This window comes from Arachis ipaensis, chromosome B4 (genome assembly GCF_059453495.1).
Source record: "Arachis ipaensis isolate K30076 ecotype BB chromosome B4, ASM5945349v1, whole genome shotgun sequence".
NCBI lineage: Eukaryota > Viridiplantae > Streptophyta > Magnoliopsida > Fabales > Fabaceae > Arachis > Arachis ipaensis.
The window spans coordinates 130548269-130573621 of NC_142439.1; the positions used below are offsets into that span (position 1 = coordinate 130548269).

At 33.7% G+C, this 25353-nt stretch overlaps 1 pseudogene; it reads right to left on the bottom strand.

Annotated features, from left to right (window-relative positions):
- Positions 1 to 2717: 2717 nt before the first annotated feature.
- LOC148569224 (protein FAR-RED ELONGATED HYPOCOTYL 3-like) lies at positions 2718 to 5499 on the bottom strand (annotated as a pseudogene).
- Positions 5500 to 25353: the final 19854 nt, after the last annotated feature.

The following is a 25353-nucleotide window of genomic DNA, read 5'->3' on the forward strand; positions in this document are numbered from 1 at the left end:
TATTCTATCATTTTTCCAAACTTCAGCTGTTTGTGCCGGTTTGCAACGGAGAGCATTGGTGGTTGTGGATTGCCGATGTTAAGAAAAAGGCATTCTATGACCTTGACCCAGTCAATAAGGACAAAAAGGATATATCTTAATCGAGAGTAAAACTGAACAAATTTGTTGTAAGTTAATTTGTTGTAAATTATTCAAATTATTCAGTCCATGAGAGGAGTTTGGTTCATTGTTGTTACTTCTCTTTATTTACTTTTGTGTCCCTTTCAGGGTTTAATAATTTTCCATATGAGGGTGTACGCTGGGGCGGAACCCTTAATGGAGGACGGAAAGGGAGAGGAAGCAGAGTATATCATGCTGAACGGTCAACATACAGAGTAAGAATCTTTCTCTTCTATAGTGCTATTTTTAATGTGTTTTATTTTGAATACTATTAATCGTATTATACTCAACTATTACTTAGCTATGATTGTGGCATATACGTCATGAAATTGCTCCAAATAATTGATCCAAAAAAGATCAAAAGCGAGAAAAGATATGAATATAGAGCTTGGACACAAGTAAGTACACTCTAAATTAATAAAGTTCTTTCATTTCTTATTTCAGTTAGGTTCATTTTTTATGTAACTAATTCCTTTCAATTGAAATGTAGGAAGAAATTGATGACTTCAGGTACCAATATGGTCTGAATATTCTGTTGCACGAAATGAACAAAATTAGAGACCAAGTGATTCGGGTATATGAAGCAATAAGACTCCCGAAGCCATCTGCTGCCCTCTCCAGCCCTTATTGTAAATTCACATCTGGGGATTTAAATAGTAAATAGGATATACTATGATCAGGGACGGATGTATGTACATAAGTGTGGGGGCAATCGCCCCCACTACCATTTGAAATTTTTTTGAGTAGTATATGATAATATAATATTTATTTGCCCCCCACTAATTTTTTACTCAATTTTTGGTACTTCATAGTCAATTTAAAAATTTCATAGATGTCATTAGAATGATCAATTCTCAATTTAAATGAAATTTGTGTTTTTTCTTAGAAATCAACTTGAAAGAGTGTTATTTATCTTTTTTATATTAGTTTTAATTTTTTTTCTATAACTACATTAATTGAAAGAACTTTTTCAACTATAAATTTCTAAATAAGTATTTACTTATATATATATATATATATATATATATATATATATATATTAAGTCTAACTAAATTAAACAATAAAACTTAAAATAATATTAGTCATAACTGATTTTTGTTGTCTAAGACAAATTTGATTGGACTTGGTTAACAAAAAAATATGAATATGTAGCATTATCCTATATAAAAAGATAGATATTTATAAGGGTAAAGTATATTTTTTGTCCCCAAAGTTTGGCAAAAGTTTTAAAAATACCCATAAATTTTATTTTGTTTCAATTTTGTCCCAAAAGTTTTCGATTTGCATCAAATAAACCCTCGGAGGCTAAATTTTCAAAAAATTTAAGACCAATATAACAATAATGCATGAAAATTATGCTTGATTTGCTTGTGTTGAGGGGTTGTTCTTATGAAATTATTGTTGAATCGATCTTAAATTTTTTGAAAAATTAGCCGTCAGATGTATATTTGATGCAAATCGAAAACTTTTGGGACAAAATTGAAACAAAATAAAACTTAGGAATATTTTTAAAACTTTTGTCAAACTTTAAGGACAAAAAATATACTTTACCCTATTTATAAATGATTATTTTAGTGTTTTAATTTGTAAAATTAGATATTATAAAAACTAATCATCATGTTATATTTACATCGAAAATAACTACCTGTGTATATATATATTGAAATAAAAAATACACATTAAAAATAAATTAAACAATACATATATTTATATACGAATACATAATGATTAATAAATAATTTGATAACTAATTTTTATGTACACATATTATTATTATTATTATTATTATTATTATTATTATTATTATTATTATTATTATTATTATTATTATTATTATTATTATTATTATTATTATTATTATTATTATTATTATTATTATTATAGTTTTTTTGCCCCCACTATCAAAATTTTTTGGATCCGTCATTGATTATGATTGACTGGTTGTAATTAACAATATTTTGTTTAACTTGTTTAAAAAAGCAAACAATGCTTCTTTCAATGTATATATGTAAATATTAATTGAAATGTTAATGTATATATCTAATCTTAATATCAATGTATATAGCTAATGTTAATATTTAATATTTATATATGATTCAAAATGGATTACTCCTTGTCCTGTCAGTCTGAGATGTCAATTTATATATCTGTTGGAACTGTCTGGCCGCTGTTTTGTTCCAAGGTCATAGTGAACTCCAAAAAATACAGTGAACCGAAATTAATACATTGGACGAACCGAACAACTGCATATATCAATATAATAGAGAACTAATTATAAAAAAGTGTTTCTATCAGTTTTCAGTTTTAGAAACACCTGAACTCTCTGACATTTATATTAATAAAAAAACTAAAGCTCAGTGAACCGAAGTTTATATTAATAAAAACTAAAATTCCTATAATCCTCTCTGAAAAAATTCATAACTGGTGCATTGTAAAGGTTGGAGCTTGACTGAATGGTTGATCCACAGTCTAAAAGGTTCAACTGCAAAAGACATAATAAAATCGTATATTAGCAAAATGCACAAATGAATTTTTCTTAATCGAAAGCAAATCAATTTTAGCTCAGTTGGAGCTGTCTTTTTCTTTTTCTTCGTGGCATTTGAGATCTTTTTTTCTAGGTTTGATCCAAGTCTGTTCTTGGGCCGACCTCTTGTTTTGACGCGTGGCGGGCTTTGAAGTCATTCACGTCACTCAACGTCACTTCTTCATGGCATAATGAACTTTTTCCTTTGCTTCTCTCTTGATATTCTTGCATCTCAACCATTACCTTGTCAAACGCCCGATGCAAAATTCTGGTCAGCTCCTCGGACTCGAATGCAAATTCGCATATATTGTGCAACTGAAACACCAAGTCGTCAAATCTTTTACTTCTCGGCTCCAGTAGAGGCTCATCTTGGCTGCTCATGATGTGTGTGTGCCTCCTCTTTATGTTCTTGCTCCAGTGTTCCAGTATGTATTTCAGTGCCACATTATCCATTCGCTCGAAACTTAGGATGCTCAGAGAATGGTGGCACAATATGCCCCTTGACTCGAACAACAAGCACTGGCACTTTACCTCTCGTGATACTGCGTCATAGGTGACGAAAAAATTGTTGAATGTTGAGTTAGAAACCTTCTCTACGACTTCATATGTTGTGAAACCTAGGGTAGAATGCATTGATCTTGCGATGCAGTTCACTTTTCCTCTGAATTGTGCTTGAACTTTCCTGAACTTCTCGTGGGTATACACATGTTGAAACTGGGCCTCTATTGTTGAATTTGTTGCACACGGTATCATGGTGTGAAAATCTGCAGCGTCGAATTCTCTCTCTCTTTGCTCTCTGCTTGCTAGGCAATTGTCGTATTGCTTCACGAATTGTCTCCAGGAGCTGTTGCGTGTGATGAACTTGTTGAAAAATGAGTGCATGCTCTCGCTCCTTTGTTTGCTTCTCATCCCGACCCATAAGTGGTGATCCAGGTAAATTGGAATCCATATATGACGATCCTCGTATAACTCTGCAAAATGAACTAAAAACATAAGCACCAGTGAACCGAAATTTGTTCACGTTTTAACGACATGAAAATAATTCGAATTCAAACATCGGTTACCTGAGAGCCTCTTGTTGCCTCCGAGGCCATACTTTATGAGGAAATCGTTCCAGTTTCTGTCAAATGCGTCTTTGTGTACGAGTTCCACACAACATGACTTATCTCGTGTGCAATTTCTTCGTGTCCCTTGTAGCCATTTAGTTTGTTTGGGATCTTCTTCATGATGTGCCAGATGCACCACCGGTAAATTGTTGTTGGCATGCATAGCTCAGTTGCCCTTTGAATCGATGCGCATTGATTGGTAAGAATGCATTTTGGTACCTTCCCTCCCATGCAATGTAGCCAACACTCAAATAGCCATCTGAATGATTAGATGTCCTCATTTTTCATCAGCGTGCATCCGAGAAGTGTTTGACTGGCTGTGGTGATTCACGCCAACAAAAGAACCTAAAACCAGATTGTACCTGGATAAATAAGCGCACCCAGAATGTGATGAACCGAAAGCTGTACATGCACTGAACATGAACATATATGTGACTAAACGGAATACTTGTTTGTGTTATAGGTGGTGTCGAATGAAACCACGTCTCCGAAATACTAAAATGTGGCCCTGCTTCTTGCATCGGCCCAGAATGCATGTTTAATGCAGTGATCGCTTTCAAGGTTGAGCTCAAAGAAGAAATTTTGTTTCTTCTCTTTCATTCTTAGTAGGTACTTCCCAAATTATTTGGCATCGTCTTCTTCAGAAATATTCTGTACTTCTCTTGTGATGTAATTCCTCACGTCTTTTTCTATAAAACTTAGTTCACGGTGGCTGCCAGCTCTGCCACAAATGATTAGTAAGTTTTACTCGGTCTAATTCCAGCTTCCTCGTTGGTTTCGATGGTGTGACACACAAGCATGCTAAGCTTACTGTGTTGTTTGAGCATCTCTACCCGGTCTGGACAGCAAGGATGTGAGTGATTCAGAACAACTTTAAAAATTGTCCAAAGACCAATGTCCTTTATTATGTGTACGTAAATCCTGGCTGGACAATTCAACCCAGCTGAAGGATTTGTCTTTAAAGTTGAAGATATCTTGGATTTTCACCTCCCCTCTCTGGTGCATACGATTAGTTGATTCTTAATCTTGTCTTCGTCTCGAGTCGTGTTCCTTATTTTGGTAGAAAAACTGGCAAGTTTGGAATAATGTTTGTAGAACTTTTCAGCTTCTTCTAGTGTCTTGAAAATCATCCCCACCTTTGGGACAAATTTTTCATCCACAACACAGTTGGTCTGCATGGTGAACCAAAAACGTCATTACTGTGAAACAATTATTTAGTACTCAGTGAATAAAACATAATACATTATATATATTCCTCTAATCTTTTTTACAAACTCCTTTCTACATACCAAACCGAACACATACTCATGGTGAAACAACTCTATAGTACTGAGTAAACGAGTACTGAGTGAACGAAACATAATCCAGTGTATTAAAATAAATTCAAACTCATTTATGCTTATCGAACCGAACAGTTACTCACAGTGAAAGAATTGTATAGTACTTAGTGAACGAAACATAATGCATTATACAAAAGCAAATTCGAAACACCTCTGTCTACAATCTAGGTATTATCAATTTAATTCAATTCAATTCAATTCAGAGTAAAAAATACCAACGTCTATTGAATTCAATTCAAATAAAATTCACAATCGCATTCCATTCAATTCGATTTAAAATTAAACAATCCAAACCTCATTAGCATCATTCGTTTCAGAAGAATAAACCAGATCGTTCTCATTCAACTGATTTGAAGTTGAATCATTCATTGATTCCATTCAGAAGTGTAAATCGAAGAAAAAAACGAAGAAGAAGAAGAACGACAAAGAAGATGAAAATGCGAACAGACGAGAACGACGAAGGTTATTAGGTTAAAGAAGAAGAAGAAGAAGAATAAGAAGAAAGAAGAAGAACGAAAACGCGAGAAGAGAACAAGGTTTACGTTATATGAGGCGCGTGTATAACAAATGACTTAGAGAGGGCAGAACGCGCGCGTGAAAGAAATTACTTGGATAGTTTAGATGAAAAAATTACATGAATGTAGAGTTTTTCTCTTTAGAAAATAATATATATTATATCATACGGATGTATGTCGTCCGAGTTATGATTGAAGAGACTTTATCACTTATCACAAGCATAGTAACACGGAACTTTTTTCGATAAAGAAAGTATATTTTAGACTTTAAAGAATTAATAATAAAAAAAATAAATAAAAAATAGAGAAATCGATTCAGAAAATTATCACATTATATGAAATTTTTTGGGAACCACGCTGTATTTCTCGAGATCGTTCTTTTCCCAGGACTTATTATTATTATTATTATTATTATTATTATTATTATTATTATTATTATTATTATTATTATATAAACTTTTTAATTTAATTTTTTTAAAAATATAATTAAATCTTCTTACCGTTATTTATTTATTTATTATTATTATTATTATTATTATTATTATTATTATTATTATTATTATTATGTCACTCTCATTATTATTTTTGTTATTATTATTATTATTATTATTATTATTATTAGATGTTACTCTCATTATTATTTTTGTTATTATTATTATTATTATTATTATTATTATTATACAAACAAAAGTAATTTAATTTTTTAAATTAATCTCTTTTGTTATTAAAATATTTATGTTTTTGAAGCTTTTTCATATTTTATTTATTTATTTATTTATTTGTCTTAATTTTTTTAGAATTTATGCATATGAGAAGAGAATAGATGAAATTTTAGCGAGCATAGATAATGTTATTGGATAGTGGATAATAATTGAACATGAATTTTTTGTTTGGATGAATTGTGGGTGTGGCCCATGTGGTAAAGTCCAAAACAAAAATAACTATTCATCAATTTGTTAAAAAACAATAGTCATTATAGAATTGGTCCAACCAAATTATATTGAGATCCATCTGTAAATACATTTAATTTTATATCAAAATTAATATTTCTAACAATTTCAGTATGGATCCAATCTAAGCCATTAATTTAAAATATTTTTGCATAATTTTTTAAAGACCAAATTATTTTTTCTCCACCAAAAATAATTTTACACTTGTATAGAGCAAACAAACAGCTCAAACAAAACAACTCGCATGTTTTACCGACACTCTACAACCATACTCAATAGAAATGGAGAAAATTTCAGACATTGCAAGAGGCAGATAAACAAAAAAAAGATATATATATATATATAGTAATTTTATATTTACATTATAATTTGGACATCTAAAAAAAATTTCTTTAAATTTGTATTTATTTTTTATCATTACATAATAGACTGATATTCACACTCGTACCACTCAAGAGATTATGCATAGTTTTCCTTGCAATGCTTCTATTGGAGTGTTGGTTGTTGCGTTGTTGGAGCTTCTAACATTATTACTATCGCAATCCATCATGTTTTCGAATTTCGATTTTCTATCTAACAGAGGTAAAAAAAAAAAAAAAGGAGAAAAAGAACTTCCAATGGTGTTGGACGTTTCTTCAAGTGAAATTAAAATTAGAATTTTAAAAGATTCTTAGGGATTAATAAGTTGAACAAAAAAGTTTTAATTATCGCATAAGCTAGCCGTTAAAAAATTTAATGTGACAGTCATCCGGTTCACCTTAACATGTGAATCACGAATGTCAAATTCAAAGTTAAAATTGAATAAATTAAAATTTTAAAAATCATATTGAAGTGAGTATAAAATTTCGTTTAAAATCAATATGAGTCATAACTCTAAACTCATGAGTTATAAAAACATTAAGCTCATTAAAAAAATTAGTTATTATGTTTAGTGGTTAATATTTTTGAAACAATTCTGCTAGAAAGACAATAGAAAATTTAAACAATATAAATAATGGGCTGCAAATTTAGCCAAATATATATAAAAAATAAAAAAAATACTCCACAAATTACCTAAATAAAAAAAATTCACTTAGTTATTCTAAAAAAATAACCATCCCAAATCCTAATTTACCAAAATATCTCACTCCAATATTCTCTTCTTTCCCAACCGACTGCTACCTTCACCTTCATCAATAATCATCCTACTTCACCGTCGCTGCTTGGCTTGCCACACGCCGTCACCGATGTCGCTCACCCCTAGTAAAAATAACCATCCATTTAAGGATAAAAATAATCATCTGCATACCTAATGAATTGAACATCCACCATATTTTAATTTATATAACTAAACCCAATCCAATCAAAATAATCATCTACATAAAAATTAAAATAACCATCTGCATACCTACTGAAATAACCATCCTAAACTGGCCATTGAATTAGAAGAAGGAGATGAATGAACAGAAAAAGTAACCATGATCAAGCTCCCTTGTCGCATACGTCCCTATATGTTGATCGAATCTGTCGCGGATGGTGACGCTAGGATGGTGAACACAGTGGGCTGCGGGGGAGGCTGCGCGGCCAGCAACAAGTGGGCAGCGCGAAGGAGGTTGTCCGGGGCTAGTGCAGCGCGATCGGACATTCGCGGAGAGGCTGGGCGGTGTCGGCTGAAGGCTGGGCGACGGTGGGTGGGCAGCGCAAAGGAGGTTGTCCAGGGCTGGTGCGGTGCAATCGGACATCCGCGGAGAGGCTGGGCGGCACGGCGGTTGGAGTCTGGGTAGCGTTGGACCAGAGAGCAGGAAAGTGAAGTGGCAGTTGGGTTACTCTACGACCAGAGTTCGCGAATGGAGAAGGAAGATTAGCGTGATATTGGGTGTAACTGCACCGTTTGTGATTTGGTTTAATTTAAAATTCTTATTCTTTTTTAAATTTCAAAATCTGAAATTATTAATAATTAATTAATCATTCGATTTATGATTTTAATTTATTTTTCTTTTTTTACTCTATTGTTCACATTGTTTACTACTCTCATTATCTTCCTATACTTTTTCTTTTTAAAAAAACAAAAAGATTAAGTTCCTTAAATAATTATAAGTATCATTAAGACAAATTGTTTCCATCGATTAAAATTTGTAATTACAAGAAAATATTGATTACTAATTAGTGTATGAATTAATCTTCACATACAAGTCTTTTTGCTATACAAGTCTTACAAGTCCTGAAATTCACTTACTTTTAAAACGCGCCTCTTATTGCACGTATGTTTCACGCTCCTCCTTAACAGATTTTTCAATCAACGCACGCACGTTCTTCTTTTTCTTCTTGCACGTTCTTCTTCTTCGTTATTTTTCTTTTTCATTATCGTCGTCATCAACACCACCTCTTCCTCCTCCTCCTCCTCTTTCTCCTTCTTTTTTCATTGGATTTTCTTTTCTTCCTTTCTTTTTCTCTTTCTCGTCCATCATCAGTTATCTCGTTGTTGAATATAATGAATAATTCAAGTTCAGATTGTCAATTGAACCAGAAAAAATTGATTATTATTTTTGAATCCAATCAAGTAAGTGGCTGAGGTGTGGCTCAATTCAGAAGAAAAAATGCAGTATTAGAGGAAATATTTTTTTTGTATTTGCTGCAAATTTGGGTGTATTTTTATTCTGATAAGTTCTGCATAATTCAAAACTCATCCTCTTCCTCCTTCTCATCTTTTGCTGCTACTTTTTTTTTTTTCATCATCATCACCATCTTTTTCTTCTTTTTTTCTTATTCATCTTTTCTTTTTTGTTTTACCCAATGTTCTGAAAACTGGACCAGACTGACCAATTCAACCAAAAACCAGCAAAGAAAACGGTCCGGTCCAATGTCGCAAAATCAAAAACCGCTCAAGAATTGCTGAACCGGCCAGTTACTGGCAGGTCGCACCGGACCGAAACCCGGCCGGTTTACAGAAAACGACATCGTTTCCTTCCTTGAAAGGGAAAAAGTTGCACGCGTTATCCCCCATTCCTCCCTTCTCCAACTCCTTCCTTCAACAAAGAGCAAACTGCCCTAGCCTCCCCCAAAGAAAGCAAACCTAGCCTACACCAATAGTTGTCGCCGTCTGTCGGAGTGAGAGACTGCTGTCGCCATCTGTCGCACTCAAGAACTTCTGTCTTTATACTCTCAGGCCTCTCGCTGGATCCTCCACGTTGAGTGCTCGCATCTCGCCGTTCTCCTCTGTGCTCGGCTGATCGCACCTCCCTCCGCCAGTGAGTGCTCGAGCTGTGCGCGTTAGTTGCTGCTCATTGTCCGTGGTTGTCTCTGCTCGATTCTGCCTCCCAGTCTCACTCGAGTCTCGTCTCAGTCACTGGCATCTCGTGGTTCGTCTGTCTCGTCGCCGGCGACAGAAGCAACTCGTGGGGTTGTCTCTTGCTTCGTCGCCTTCCGTGGGGTGGTCGTCGACTCGCCGTCGACTGTTGGTGAGTCCCTGCACCATCGCTTCCCTGTTCTCTCTTTTTTAGATTTTCCTTCTCCCTGTATTTTTGCATGTTGCTGAATTGCTAATCAAATTTGCCTTGTTGCTGTAAATTGGGACTTTACTTGGATTTGTTAAATTTGTTGCTGTAACTTGAATTTGTTGCTGAATTTGTTGCTTTCCAGTCGCAGAATCAGAACAGAATACTCAGTCAGTGCTTGGTTGATTGGCTTTGCTCACTGATTGTATTTGATGATAAATTTTAAATTGATAACTTTTAAATTTTAAATTTGCACTGCCTGATACTGATTCACTTTTCCTTCAGTACTTTTTGTTGTTGTTAATCATTGTGATGAGCTTTATTAAAATTGGGTTGAAAACTGTTGAATCTTTTTTCATTTTTCATTGTTCTTAAATTATGTTCTTATTAAAAAATTACAATTGGTGATCTTTTGATTTATTATATGCTTCATGTTTTTAATTTTACTCTGCTTCTAGGCTTTGAAATCAGTTTATGATAACTGTGATGCAATTATTTAGTTGAATAACTAATGTAATTATTGAGTTCAAGAGATTGAGTTTTGATTTGCAAGGTGATTTTTGGTTGATTTTTTATTTAATTTGGTAATGGTATTTATGATTGCGGTTATCCGATTTTCATTCTTTTTGAATTTGTTAATAGTGTGATTACTTGTTGCTGTTTGTAATATTTGTTGCTGAATAATGATTGTTCTTTCTTGCCTCTGTTTAGGAATGTTTATTGAAATTTTGTACTTTTTCAATGCATATTTGTATGTGTGTTATTAGTTAAAGTCATGTCAAGGCCATGCAAATTTATTCAATGTAGTTAAGTATTACTTGCCTAGTCCAGTATATATGCTCTCTGGTTTCCTAGAGTAAACATTTTGTGAATTCATGAATATTATAATATTTCTTGGAGACAAATTCACAGGGGGAGTATTGTATAATCTCATGTTAACAACAGAGACAAAAATTCACCTCACTACACTATATAATCATGCATCTAAGCTCATATCTATTTCCAATTAGTTTGTAGTTTTGTACTATACGTGATTTGTACATATCATCGTAAAAGAAAAAATAACACTGGTTACAATTGTTTGTTGAAAATGTGCAAACTTAAGTCATGAAAGTTGTTTGTATAATGTGAGATCTCAAAGAATAACTAGCTTTGCATTGTATTCAATGATTATGTTGTCTGAATGACAGTGTTGTCATGAGACAAAAAGTGGGTTGAGTTATATTTTAGGATGTTTATTTATAATTTATTTATTATTTTATTTTAAAACAGTTTTTTCGGTTTAACCACGGTTAGACCGATTGGACTAGTAAACCAGTAAATCAGTAGCTAGAACGGTTCGATGACCGGTCTGATTCTCAGAACCTTACTTTTACCTTCTCAAGTTTCTTCTTATTTTATTCTCTTAACAAGAATAAAAACAAAAAAATCAAACAAAGAAGAAGAAAAAATACATAATGCTGCAAAATTACTCGAAAGAGGATGAACTTACATTCATTTAACTAAAAGAAAGAAAAAAAATAAGGAAAAGAAAAAGAAGAAAAAAAATGCAGCATTAGAGGAAACATTTTTCTATACAAAATGCTATTTGTACACTAAAATCAGCCACCAATGCATTTGCGTATAAATACATATGTGCTTTAATTTATTTTCAATGTATATTTGTATTCCAGTATGTATTTTATACTGATGGCTAATTTTAGTGTGCATGTAGCTTAACTCATTTTTGTATTTGCAACAAATTTGGGTGTAAAACGAAGATATTTGGGTATAACATGAAGATATTTGAGTGTAAAACGAAGATATTTTAGTGTATTTTTATTTTGATAAGTTCTGCATAATTCAAAAATTCTGCTACTTCTTCTTCTTCATCTTCTTATTTCACATTCTCATAATTCTTTTTGGGAGGAAAAAAATCAAACAAAGAAGAAAAAAAATACATAATGTTGCAAAATCAAAAGAAGAAGAAGGAGAAACACGACGATGAAGATGAAACACGCAAAGAAAAAGGAGGAGAAATACAAAGAAAAAGAAGAAGAAGAAAGAAAAAGAGGAGGAAAAGGAGAAACGCAAAGAAAAAATAACAGTTGTGGTTTTCATCGAGAAAGAAGAAGAAGAATCGTTCATAATGGTGAAGGAGCGCTTTGGAAACGTAATGCGCATGTTAACACGTTTTTATTGTGGGTAAGCGTAGCTTCTGTTGAGTTTGATCCAATTTATAAGACTTGTAAGTCAAAGAAACTTGTATACGTAGCATAACTGTTAATATATAATATCATTATTAAACTACTATTTTTATCCGTCAATATTCAAAACGTTAATAATTTTATCCATAAAAATATAAAGTATCCTCGTATCCATTAAAAGAAAAATAGGTTTCTAACATACAAAATTATTTGAATCATACAAAATTATCCATAATTCCTAAACTAATCTTCTTAACTTATTCTATTTCCACTCCTTAATTTTTTATGACCACCGCTACCACCCAAATCCTTCTTTTCACTACGAGAAGTATTTAGCACAAGCACCGCATCATTGCTTGTTCAATTGGGTAAGCAAGTGCACCATATTTTTCTTGTCTCTTAATTTTTGGAAAAATTTGAGTTTATTTACTCCAAATTACTTGTTCATGGTTGTTAGGAAAAAGTTTTCAAAAAAGCTACAGGCTGTTTCTGAAGCTGCCTTTACCAATATTATTATAATTAACTCACTTCTGCTTTTTAGATGTGTGGGAACAATTTGATAGTTTTTTGCTTTTTGACAACAACAAATTACTCATAAATCATACACCTTTTGGTGGTGATTGGCGAAAATATAAATTAATATATATAAAAAAGAGACTAGGTAATAGAATCATGAATCTTGATGTTAGTTAGAGTAACAGAGACGCGTCTCTTAAAGCATTAAAAGAGGAGTCCTATTGCAGGAAAGCGAACCACACCGAAAACTATAGGTGAACGCAGATCAGATTAGGGGTGGCAACGGGAATGATAGGGATGGATTTTCGCTCTTTTTGACCTGTCCTACTCAACAATAATTCGTATAGAATCTGCTCCACTTCTATCTACAGATAGGAAAAAGTTGAACCCTAACTCGTCTCTGCGGTACTCGCCCCTATAATTATTAAAATTTAGTAAATAAAATTAAATTTCAAAATTTATATAACTAGCATTACATACATAACATAAATTAAAATTAACAATTTGATCTTTCAGGATAATAAATGGTGGATACACGATTTTTTTTATCAATTCATTAACTTTTTATTTTATTTGTTTACCAACTCAACTATTTCACTTTAGATTATCTGATTTTGAATTTATGTATATCACTTGTATATTAAAATAGAAAGACAAATTTAGTATCTCATAATCTTTTTTATTATGTTACTGTATAAATTTGATTGTTGAAAAAGGTTTAAGTGTCGACAATTTTAATCTATATTTTCTAGTATTTTTAGTTACAATTTAATATTTATAATCTAGCAGTTTAACATTATATTTTTTGGAAATAATTTTAAATATTATTAATTAAGTGCTGAACAATAATAATAAATTGTACTAATAGAACTGCAGTTAATTATTTATCTATTATATTTTTTATTATTTTATTATGTAATATTTAATTATTTAGTTAAAAAAAAGTGAATCAATATATAAAGACTGATCTGAGAATTTACTTCTAACTACAGCTATCGTAATTTTGTAATCTAAAACAGTATGTTATCAATGGTGTTATGTTTATGTTTGATTGGTATTGGTAAGCTGCATTATTATTATTAGAACTTAGAAGCTTATATGTAGGTGTAGCCTCTACTATGTGTAATTTTATATTTGTTGCCCCTTATGTGGCCCAATTCGGTGTCGCTGTCTAAGAGTGTTCATGGATCGGATCGTATTCGCAGATTCGCGGTAAATATTCGCATTCGATCCGAAAATTGCGGATACGATCCGATCCGCAAATTGATCGGATCAGATCGGATTCGATCTGCACTCTTTGTGGATCGGATCGCGGATATCTGCTCTATATCCGCAGATCCGCACAATAATAATTAAAAAATAAATAAATATATATATGTTTGGTATTATATTTACTTGTTTGTATGTTTTAGTTAGTAATTATTATTCATATATTGTATTATTTTATTTTTGTTATTTAGAAAGAGTTTGATTAAAAATATTTTAGGAATAAATAAGTTTAAAAGTGTGAAAGAAATATTTTTATTGAATTTTTTACATAGAAATATGATTAAAAAAAGAAGTTTTAATTATGCGGATATATCCGATATCCGATATCCGATATCCCATCCGATTCGCACATTTCCGATCCGGCACTAAAAAGCGCGGATATCGTATCCGATTCTATCCGATGAAAATTGTGCAGATCGGATCGAATTTTCGGCCATATCCGATCCGATTCGATTCGCGGACACCCCTACCGCTGCCCTTGATGTGGCCCAACTCGTGTGCGCCAGTGGTGAATTGAGCCATTTCGTGCTAGCCAGTAATGGATTGGAGTTGCAGCTTTTCAACCTGTCACTGTCAGTTCCAATTCGTGGCCATCAACCCTGAATTGGAGTGTAAATTCAATTCGCATGCGCCTGAAGTGGCCCTGTCCATTTTGAGAAACATTTTTCTTCATGCGTATTTTGAGAAATAATACATTTTTGTTATTTATTTATATAAAAAAGCCGTTAAATTGCTTTACTCCAAGTATAAGACCACAAGTGGGTTTTCATTGAGCAAAGATAATTTGTTGCAAACAAATCAAGGAGAAAAAGCCTTCTCATCTTCAAAAACAATCCAAGTTCTAGTTTTCCTTGCAACAAGTTGAAGCCTAGAAAAAGAGCTGTAAGGTTGTCGATTCTGAAAAGAGAGTGTGGGATTTCACCATGTAACGTATTGTTGTAAAGATTCAAGTAATCTAAAGATGTTAGGTTCTTTATCAGCATTTTGATGAGTTCCACATAAACCTTGGGGCTAACGGAGTATATTGTGATAGTGCATTTCGCTATTTCATTATGTAAACAACTCAATCGTGAAATAAAACTAATAACGCTAATTACATAATCCATTTCAGTGGCCTTCATTATCTCCCTAAATATTCTTGGCCAATGCAAATGCTTTTAGAAGGGTTTCTACATATGAATTGGATTAACATGTCATTCTAAGTTTCTAATAATCTTTATTATTAGAATAATATCTAAAATCAATATTTTGAAAGAATTTTTGTTGAACACTTTATTTTTAACCAATTTTAATGATCAAATCTGTTTTTGAATTTTTATTTTACTAAACAAATTTTTATTTTTATTAGGTCAACTATGCAATTTCCATCATGCGTGTAACATGAGTCAAAAAGTGTTTGTTGTAGACCTCATGTCTCTCTTCCTTAGTCATCACGATTATAATTTACTAAGTATTTGTTATGAACTTATGATGTTTAAAAATTTAGTGTTTAATTGTAAAAAAAAGTGAAATAATTAATATTTAATTCAATAATATAAAAATAAATAAATTTTAAATAAATTCGGCATAAATTTAATGTTAACTGACAAATTATAAAGGTAAAGGTGTTTGTAAATTTTAAGAGATCTTGACAAGTCTAACAATTCAATGTAGTTGCTGTCACATATGAGGCGAAAGAAAAGAAAATAGAAAAAATAGAAAATACGTCTATCTTATTTGTGTTTTTATTTAAATATTTTTTGTTACTTTTAGGACATTGTGGGAGAAAAATAGATAAAAAAAATAAAATTCTCTTCTCTATTTTTATTTTCTGTTTTTTATTTTTCTTCACAAATTCTAAAATAAAAAAATTTTGAAAATATAAAAAATACAAATCAAACCAAATCAATGACTGATTGGTTTTTGTTCTTTTAATTTTAATTTTGTTATTTACTGTTATCAAAATTTTGTATTTTTTTGTTTTACTATTTTTAGTTTTTATTTCAAAAAATTTTTAAAATAAAAATAGAAATAAATGAAAGGAGTCCTTATAGTTTTCGGTTTGGTCTAAACACTAAAATGAGAGGGGAAAAAAACGGCCGCGGTTTACTCTTAATTGGGAAAAAAATATATATTTTTGGCTGAGAAAACAATCTTCTATTTTTTTTATAAGGAAAAATAATCTCAAAATCTAATAAAACTTCTGTAATTTGTTGGTCCTCTAGGAAACTCTTTTTCTCTCAACAGGAGAGTCTTCTAAGAATGTCAGGTTCTTCCCCAAATAAGGGAGTTACTTCAAATCGTGTTCAATATCCATTTTCTTTTCTAAAATAACACGAACTCAGCTTGAACCTTCAAAACCACTGCTTTAGCAACCTACAACATGAACAATATCAAAGGTAAAGTCATCAAACTCAACAAGTCAGGAGAGTTGAGATATAAGAAAGACTGCTTAAATGTGGTGGGTAAGTTAATAAGTGACAAGGAGATAAACTTCAAAACATGTAAGAATGCCTTACTGGGAATGTGGGAAAATCCTCAAGGTGTTGCAGTTACAGATATTGGATGGAAGAAGATGTTATTCAGCTTTAAAGACAGGAAGAAAGGACTGCAGATTATTCAAAACGGTCCATAGAATGTCAAAGGAAATATGGTCAATCTCAGATTATGGAGGGAGGGTGAATCAATTTTTGAAGTTGATCATGACTTCATGGAGTTTTGGATTCAAGTGCATGGCATTCCACATGACTTCATGGACAAAGAGACAGGGATTCTTATCAGTGAAATGTTAGGAGCCTTGACAGAGGCTGAAGACCCAAGATCAGATGGAGTCCTTAGGAGACCGTACTTGAGAATCAGGGTTAGTATCAACATCACCAAAGCACTACCTACAGGTTTCTGGTTAGATAGAGAGAAGTTGCCACCACTGTGGGTATTTTTCAAGTACGAGAGACTGTCGGACAACTATTACTCTAACTGTGAAATATTAGGGCATGAGAAAAAAACATGCAAGAATCCAACAGCCATAGCATGTTGGGATCCAACAAAGAAGAAATACTCACCGGGACTGGGAGTAAGCTAGGGACGACCTGGTCCAACCATGGGAGGAGGCATCTCAACACAACAAGGATGGAGAGAGGAAGGGGAGGAGCAGGCGCGTGAGCAACTAAACCTTGACAGAGAGAGTGGTGAAGAACAAAGCTCTGAGGAGAGTAGGATTAGGGTGGTGTGAGTACTGCAGCAGAAAATCCAGGAGGAAAGCGTCTGGGAAAACCAAATGAGGAGAGAAGAAGAGATGGTTGATGCAGAGGAGCAGGTAGAAGAAGTACCAAAAATTTCTGATTTTCAGGAAGAGAGAGATACGCAATGTGACCTAGGAGCAGCCTATAAACTCAGCAATCTCATTAAGGAGATAAGAGAGAGGAAAAACGAATGGGCCAATAACAAAAAGGCCCAGAAGGGAGAAAGGAGGTATGAGGCGCAAAAATCAGGAGGGAACGGACAAACAGGGGATATTGGGCCCAACATAGGGGCTTTAAAACAGCAAACAAGAAATGTTGGAGGAAGTGGGCTAAAAAATTATATTATTGAAGAAGAAGAAGTGAACAGCTATAAAATGGAAGGTGGAAAGATGGGCCCGGGAAAAAAAAGAAAGAGAAACCATAGGCCAGGAATTAAAGAGACTTATGCTAGCTAGAATGAAGGGCAAACAAGCATGTGAAGCCAGAACAGAGGGAAAGGAAGATCAAGATTTGTTGAAGAGCAAAACGGAGGAGAATACATTACGAAAACTATACAAGGAAGCTCAAAATGGAGATCACGAAATTGTGAGTCAGCATATCAAGCAAGGTGAGAACGTCTACTATGTAGAGTTAGCAAGTGATGAAAATGAAGATAATGGAACGGAAGCACAGACGGATTGGGAAACGCGACTGGCTAAGAAGTTGGAATTGAAGCTGAACTTGAAAAGAAAATGAGAAAACGAACAGATCCCGCTGCTAACATACACGGGATGGAAGGAGGAGAAAGAGGATAGGGAACCCAAGAAAGGAAAGAATAGCATCACTGTTTTGGGCACAAGGGAGTATCAGTTAGCTAAGAATGTCTCTGGTCAGATTATGGGAACACAAATGGCTGAGGAGGCGGGCCTTAACATGCCCCAACCTCAGCCATGAGTATAATCAGCTAGAATTGTCGGGAAATAGCGGCTGCCCCAACAATTTCTGAATTGTATAATCTATGTAAAGATGTTAAGCCGCTTATAGTATTTTTAATGAAAACTAGGGCCAGTAAAGAAAAAATGAATAGAATTAGAAGAAGGCTAAACTTTGATAAGATATTTTGCATAGAACTCCGGGCTTGTCCGGTGGACTATGTTTGTTATGGAAATCTAATACTAATATTGATGTTTATGAGTGGTGTGATAACTATATTAAAGCAAGCATTAACATAAATAATGTTCTGAAATGGCAGGGTGTTTTTGTATATGGTAACCCAATTTTCCAAAGGTGAAGGAAACTATGGCAGGAGCTTACGGTAAGTAATAGGAGCAGGGAAGAACCTTAAGCTTTTTTGGGGAATTTCAATGATATCTAAGTCAAGACGAAAAGGTAGGCATTCATCCACAACCAAAAATTTACTTAGACACTTTTAGAAGTTTTGTAGATGATAATGGTTTAATGGATATTGACCTTAAAGGAAGCAAATACACTTGGTACAACAATCCTAGAAACAACTTTATCACTAGAGAAAGACTAGATAGGGTGTTAGTAAATTGGAAATGGCTGCATATACACCAGAATGTTATTCTAAAAACTGCTCCGGCAATAAGTTCGGACCATTGTGCCTTAATTTTGGAAACACAACCGCAAGATCAGATTAAAAAAGAATTTAGGTTTGAGGCTTTTTGGACAGAGCATGAGGAGTGCGAAGAAGTAATTAGGAGGAGTTGGCAGCAAGACGATGGAAACAGAAACTGTTGGAATCAGTTTACTAGAAAGAGAAGCAGATGCAAAAGGGAGTTGTTGGAGTGGAGCAGAAGAAAATTTAAAAGAGCAGATAAAGAAATAGAAAAAAAGAAAAGTGAGCTACAACAAATACAAAAGGGCGATATGACGGATGGAGATCAAAGAAGGGAAAGAGAGCTGAAGAACCAAATATCAGATCTTTGGAAACAAGAAGAAAAATATTGGGGGCAAAGATCAAGGTTGAAATGGTTAAAATGGGGCGACAAAAACACAGCATTTTTTCATGCAACAACCATACAGAGAAGAATGAGGAATAGAATTGATAAATTGAAAGATGAGGCAGGACACTGGATACAAGGAGAAGTAGACATAATGAGGTTAGTAGAAACACATTTTACCAAGCTGTTTACTTCTGAAGGGGATAGGAATCTGGAAGAATGCATAAGAGATATTCCAACGAGAGTAACTAGAGAGATGAATGATAAGCTTATGGCAAAGATCAATGACGAGGAAATTAATAAAGCTGTCTTCAGCATGGGAAGCTTAAAAGCTCCGGGGCCAGATGGTTTAAACGGACTTTTCTTCCAAAAGCATTGGGATATTTTGAGGAAAGAAGTGTGTAGTGTGGTGAGATAGATTTTTGAAGATGGCAGCTTACCAGAGGACTTAGGAGAAACTACTGTTGTTTTGATTCCTAAAGTGAGTCAACCGAAAAGCCTGAATCACTTCAGACCCATCAGCTACTGTAATTTCATATATAAAATTGTAACTAGGGTCTTGGTTGGAAGGCTAAAGAAAGTGCTAGATGTCATCATATCTCCAGTTCAGAGCACTTTTATAAAAGGAAGACTCATACAAGATAATATAATAATAGTACAGGAAGTGTTCCATAAGTTAAATAGGAGAGGAAATTATGGAAGCAATGACATAGCCATTAAGTTGGATATGAACAAGGCATACGATAGATTGGAATGGAATTTTCCGCAAAGGGTCATGGAAAAGTTCGGATTTAGTCAAGAATGGGTGAAGTTGATGATGAGCTGCGTGAGAAGTGCTACTTATAAATTTAAAATTAATGGGAAATTGTCAACCAAGATCTACCATCAAAGAGGCCTCAGGCAGGGAGATCCTCTATCGCCATATCTCTTTATCTTGGCAGCGAAAAGTTTTACTGTTCTCATGGAAAGGCGTTGAGGAATAACCTTATTTCAGGAATAAGGTTAGCTCTAACTGCGCCGGTTATAACTCATCTACTTTTTGCTGATGATTGTATTATTTTTGCAGGTGCACAAGAAGAAGAGATATATCATCTAATTCAGATCATTAACAAATATACGAAGGCATCAGGCCAAAGAATTAATACTGAGAAATTCGGACTGATTTTTGGAAGTCAGGTATCTATCCAAAGGAGGGTAAACATTGAAGAGATCACTGAAATGGAGTCATGGGAAGATCTGGGAAGGTACCTTGGGTTACCAGTGAGATACAAGAGAAGATTCTAAACAAAATGCAAGGTTGGAAAGAGAAACTATTAAATCAAGCTGGAAAGGAGGTTTTGATAAAGGCAGCTATACAAGAAATTCCAGTCTATGCCATGAACGTGATCAAGTTCCTAAAATCTTTTTGTAAGAAAATTGAATCAGCAATTGCGAGATTTTGGTGGACAAACAATGGAAAGGAAAGAAGTATTCATTGGAAGAGCTGGACAAATATGACCAAAAGTAAATCAAATGGAGGCTTGGGGTTCAAAGATTTAGAATGCCAAAACATAGCACACTTGGCTAAGCAAGCTTGGAGACTTCTAAATGAGGAAGATGATATATGGGCTCGGATTCTAAAGGCCATCTACTACCCTAATTGTAGTCTATGGGAAGTCGAGAGAGGAGGAAACGCTTCATGGATATGGAAGAGCATATTGGAGGGAAGATATTTCCTTAGAAGAAAGGGAAGATGGAGTGTAGGAAGTGGAGCAGGAATAGATATTTGGAAAGATAATTGGGTGGTGGGAATAGACAAGCTCAGGAGAGGCGGAGAAAATCGTTACAGAAGAGTGAGCGAGTTGGTAAGAGATGGCGAAGGCTGGGACTTAAATAAGATTCATGACTGTTTTCAGGGTAATATGGCTGAATTGATAACCAAAACACCCATTAGTTTAATTAATAAAAAGGATCACTTTGTTTGGCCGTATAGAAATGACGGACAGTACTCAGTCAGAACCGGATACTATGCTGCGAAGGAGGAGAAAGACATAAAGGAAGAGACAAAACTGAACAAAGCATCCACAAGTCAGAATTTGAGGGAGGTATGGGAGACTATTTGGAGATTACCAGTGCCAGGAAAAGTTAGAATGTTCTTATAGAAAGTAGTGCACGGAATTCTGCCAGTGAACATGAAATTATATCAGCGCAAAAGTGCAATTACACCCACGTGTAGCATATGCCAGGAAGGAGATGAGACAATAGAACATGCTTTACTATTGTGCCCGTGGACAAGAGCGGTGTGGTTTGGATCTAGCCTTCAAATGGTGCCTACGAGTTATAATGTGGGATCTTTTGAAAAATGGATGATGAACACAATTGACAAAATCAAGAGGGAGGCAGGAAAGGAACATGACAAAATTTTGTGTAATTTGGGATGTGTTTGTTGGTGCATTTGGAAAGCGAGAAATCAGCACATATTCCAGCAAACAAAAATCAATCCACAAAAGGCAATAATCTATTCAGAGCATCTTGCAGCGGAATATCACAATGCAACAAAGGTACTCAACAGAGACAACAAACCTACAGAAGGCAGGAATGGAGAAAGAAAGAGAATTACCTAGAGGCCTCCGCCACACAATAGGACGAAAGTAAACACAGATGCATCTTTCCACAGGGAAACAGGCATGGCAACATCAGCAGTGGTGGTAAGAGACTAGCAAAAAAAATCATCACTGGGACAACATCAACATTCAAGACAACATAAGCACTAGCAGCAGAAGCTCAAGCATACAGAGAGGCTTTAATTCTAATTAAAAATTTACAGATAAGGAATTGTATAATTGAAACAGATTGCCTACCTTTGGTTCAAGCGATTAAGGCAAGAACGCCCTTAGCTGAGGCAGACGTAATCATCAGAGATATTCTCCAACTGATGAAAGAGGCTCCGGATGTGGGAGCTACTTGGACTCCACGAGAAGGCAACATTTTAGATCACCAACTGGCGGCGATGGCAGCGGGAAATCAGCTTCAGAGGCAGTGGTCAGTTATTCCGTCTGTGCAGGTAAGGAATACAATCAAAAAGCAGGATTTGCAATCCTTCAGCATAATTAATACAATCGAACTCAAGACCACCAGATTTCAATTTCAACCAGCTTTCAAGGGTGCCAAAGGGAAGAGGGTTAACTGGGAGGGTAGAAACAGAAACCGGTGACAGGCTCGCAGTTGAAGGGGAAGGGCGTCTTCAACCTACGAACTCGAAACGGCCGATTAGTAGTAGCAGCAGCAACACAAGCATCATAGGGAGAAGGGTTGGCACAGAGGAGGCTGACGGACAAACTAACTCGCAGGAGATTGCGCAGCAGAGGAGGAGCAGCGGCTGTGTCTTGGCCCTGAGACCAGGAAGCTCAAGACGGACCCAACGTTACAGTCAGGAGCGTCATCGAGGCAGATATGCGATGATGGGGAACTGTGGCAACACCAAAGCGGAAGTGCGGCAAGCTCGAGCGGGTGTCTTCGCTGAGGATGATCGGCCTTGTCATCGCCTTCATGCATCAAGTTTCCGAGCTTCTGTCGGAGGTTGAATTGACATGGGTGGAGCAAGGAGTTTTGCCTTCGATGAAGAGGAGAGGAGCTTCGATTAGAATCGGGTATTAGGGGTTGAGTCGCTAGACGAGTTCGGGTTCTGGGTGTTAGGTCGGGTCAGTTCTCTAGCCCAGAACCAAGTCCCAAAAAAAAAAAAAAGAAGAAAACTTGGATTTTAGGTGTTACACATGTTCTGACCAAAGTCCATATTCATCACCTTTGTTTCATTCCGATCTGTACTATTAAAATAATATCTACTATTTTTACCAAAAAAAAAATATCTACTATAAAAAATATAAACGTAGTGAATTTTATTTTATGTTTATAACTTGTAATGATATTCAAACACCAAAATAAAATAATAAAAAACAACAAAAAATTATATATGTATACAATTATATTTGCATATATTGATTCAAGGAAATTTAATTTTACCACAAAGAAAAAAACGTTTCAAGATAATTTTTTTTATATATATATGAATGGACAAATTCATAAGCATCCTAATGTTATCATATAAAATATGATTGTACATTCATATTTTTTGTAGTAAATTTTTTAAAATAAATTATTGTATCTTTTTGTATGACTAATTATCAGTATTTATTAATTGCAGTAACAAGGCCCATCATAATATTTTATAAACGTCTTGTTAAATAAAAGATTATTTAAAATTTAATTTTATTATCGATTATAGCCAAATTATAACATATAAATCAGAGATAAATTTTATAAAAATAAAAAAAATTATTTTCATGATATTTTTTTACATAAATTTTATATTTTATCATAATTTTTTAAATTATGAGAATCAATAATCAAGTTCTAATCATCTCACTGAAATATACACAAATTTTAAAACTATTTTTGGTACATTATAATTTCTGTAAATTTCATACATGACTTTGATTACGTTATGATTTGGATGTGAAAATATTTTTACAAGCACTCTAAAAGAGTTAAGTTATAAAATAGTCTTTAAAATTGACATTGTATATTAAAATTGTCTATAAAATTCTAATTACACTAAAATTGTTATCAAAACATATATTTAAAAATCTAATTATTAAAATTAAAGCTTAAATATTGTTCAGTCAAATAAATTCTACATTTTATTGTAATTTTTTTACAATACCAGCGCTAAGATTTATTCTTATATTTTTTTATAAAAAAATATTTCTAAAAACAATTTAACTAATTTTTAAATAATGTTAATATTGTTTTCAATATTTTAAATAATTTAATAAATAATATCATTTTAAATAGGAATAAGTATTATTTTGGTCTCTAACGTTGAGAGTCAAATCGAAACCATCCTCAACGTAATTTTTGATTTAGAATCATCTTTAACGTTTTTTTCGTATTAAAATCGTCCTTTTAACTTTTTACGGACAAAAATACCCTTTACCACTACTAGCACCTTCTTTACCACTACCAGCATCTCCCTTACTCCACCACCACCACCTCCCTTACTCCCATCAAATACTAATAATCAGAATCAGAATCAAATCCAGAAGCAGAAACAACATCAAATACGAGTACCCAATTCAACAACATCAAATTCAGAATCAACAACATCAAATTCAACAACAAAATCAACACACAAAATCAGAATCAGAAGCAAAAACAAAACAAAAATAAATGCAGAAGCAAAAGAAAATGCAGATGCAGAAGATGAAGCAGATGCAGAAGCCAAAACAGAAAAAGAAGCAGATGCAGAAGCCGAAACAGAACCACCGGCACTTCCTCGACGGCAGCTCATGGGCAAATCGGCGGCGACGGCTCAGCAGCGTGATCTCCCTCCAAGGCCAGATGACAACGCGACGGCGGCGGCGAGCCCTAGCAGCGCCGGCGCATCTCCTTTCCCTTTTCTCTTCTCCCCCGTCGCAACCCCTCTCTCCTTTCTTCTTTTCGGCGACGACGAGTCGACGACTCCAAACTTCGCCAGTGCCGTCCCCCCTCTCCATTTCCACTTTTCCTCCCCCCACCTTCGCGCCTTTCCCCTTTCCCCTCCCCTCCCCTCCTCCCTCGCGTTCTTTTATTTTTTTTATTTTATAATTTTTTATTTATTAGAATAGGATAATTTGGTAATAAAATTAAAAAATTTATTAAAAATAACGATTTTAATATGAAAAAATGTTAAAAATGATTCTAAATAAAAAATTATGTTAGGGACGATTTCGATTCTGACCCTCAACGTTAGGGACCAAAACAATACTTATCCCTTTTAAATAAAATAAATATTAGTATTAATTTTATGAGTAATGGTACATAACTAATTTTTTATCCGACATCAGCCAATTTTTTAAAATTATTTTATTTATATTAAATTTTAAATTATAAATCATAAACTTTTAACTTTAAATTCTAAGTTATAATCCTAAATATTAAAGTTGAGTAACTAAAAATTGATTCTCTATATTTTTCTAATTTTATATCTTCTAAAACTTACACATATATTTTTCTTTATTTTTGAAATCATAGAATAATATTTATATTTTTAAAATATATTTCATTTTAATATAAAAATAAATTATATAAGTAATATAAAAACTATATAAATTATGTTTTTTTGGTAATTTTGGC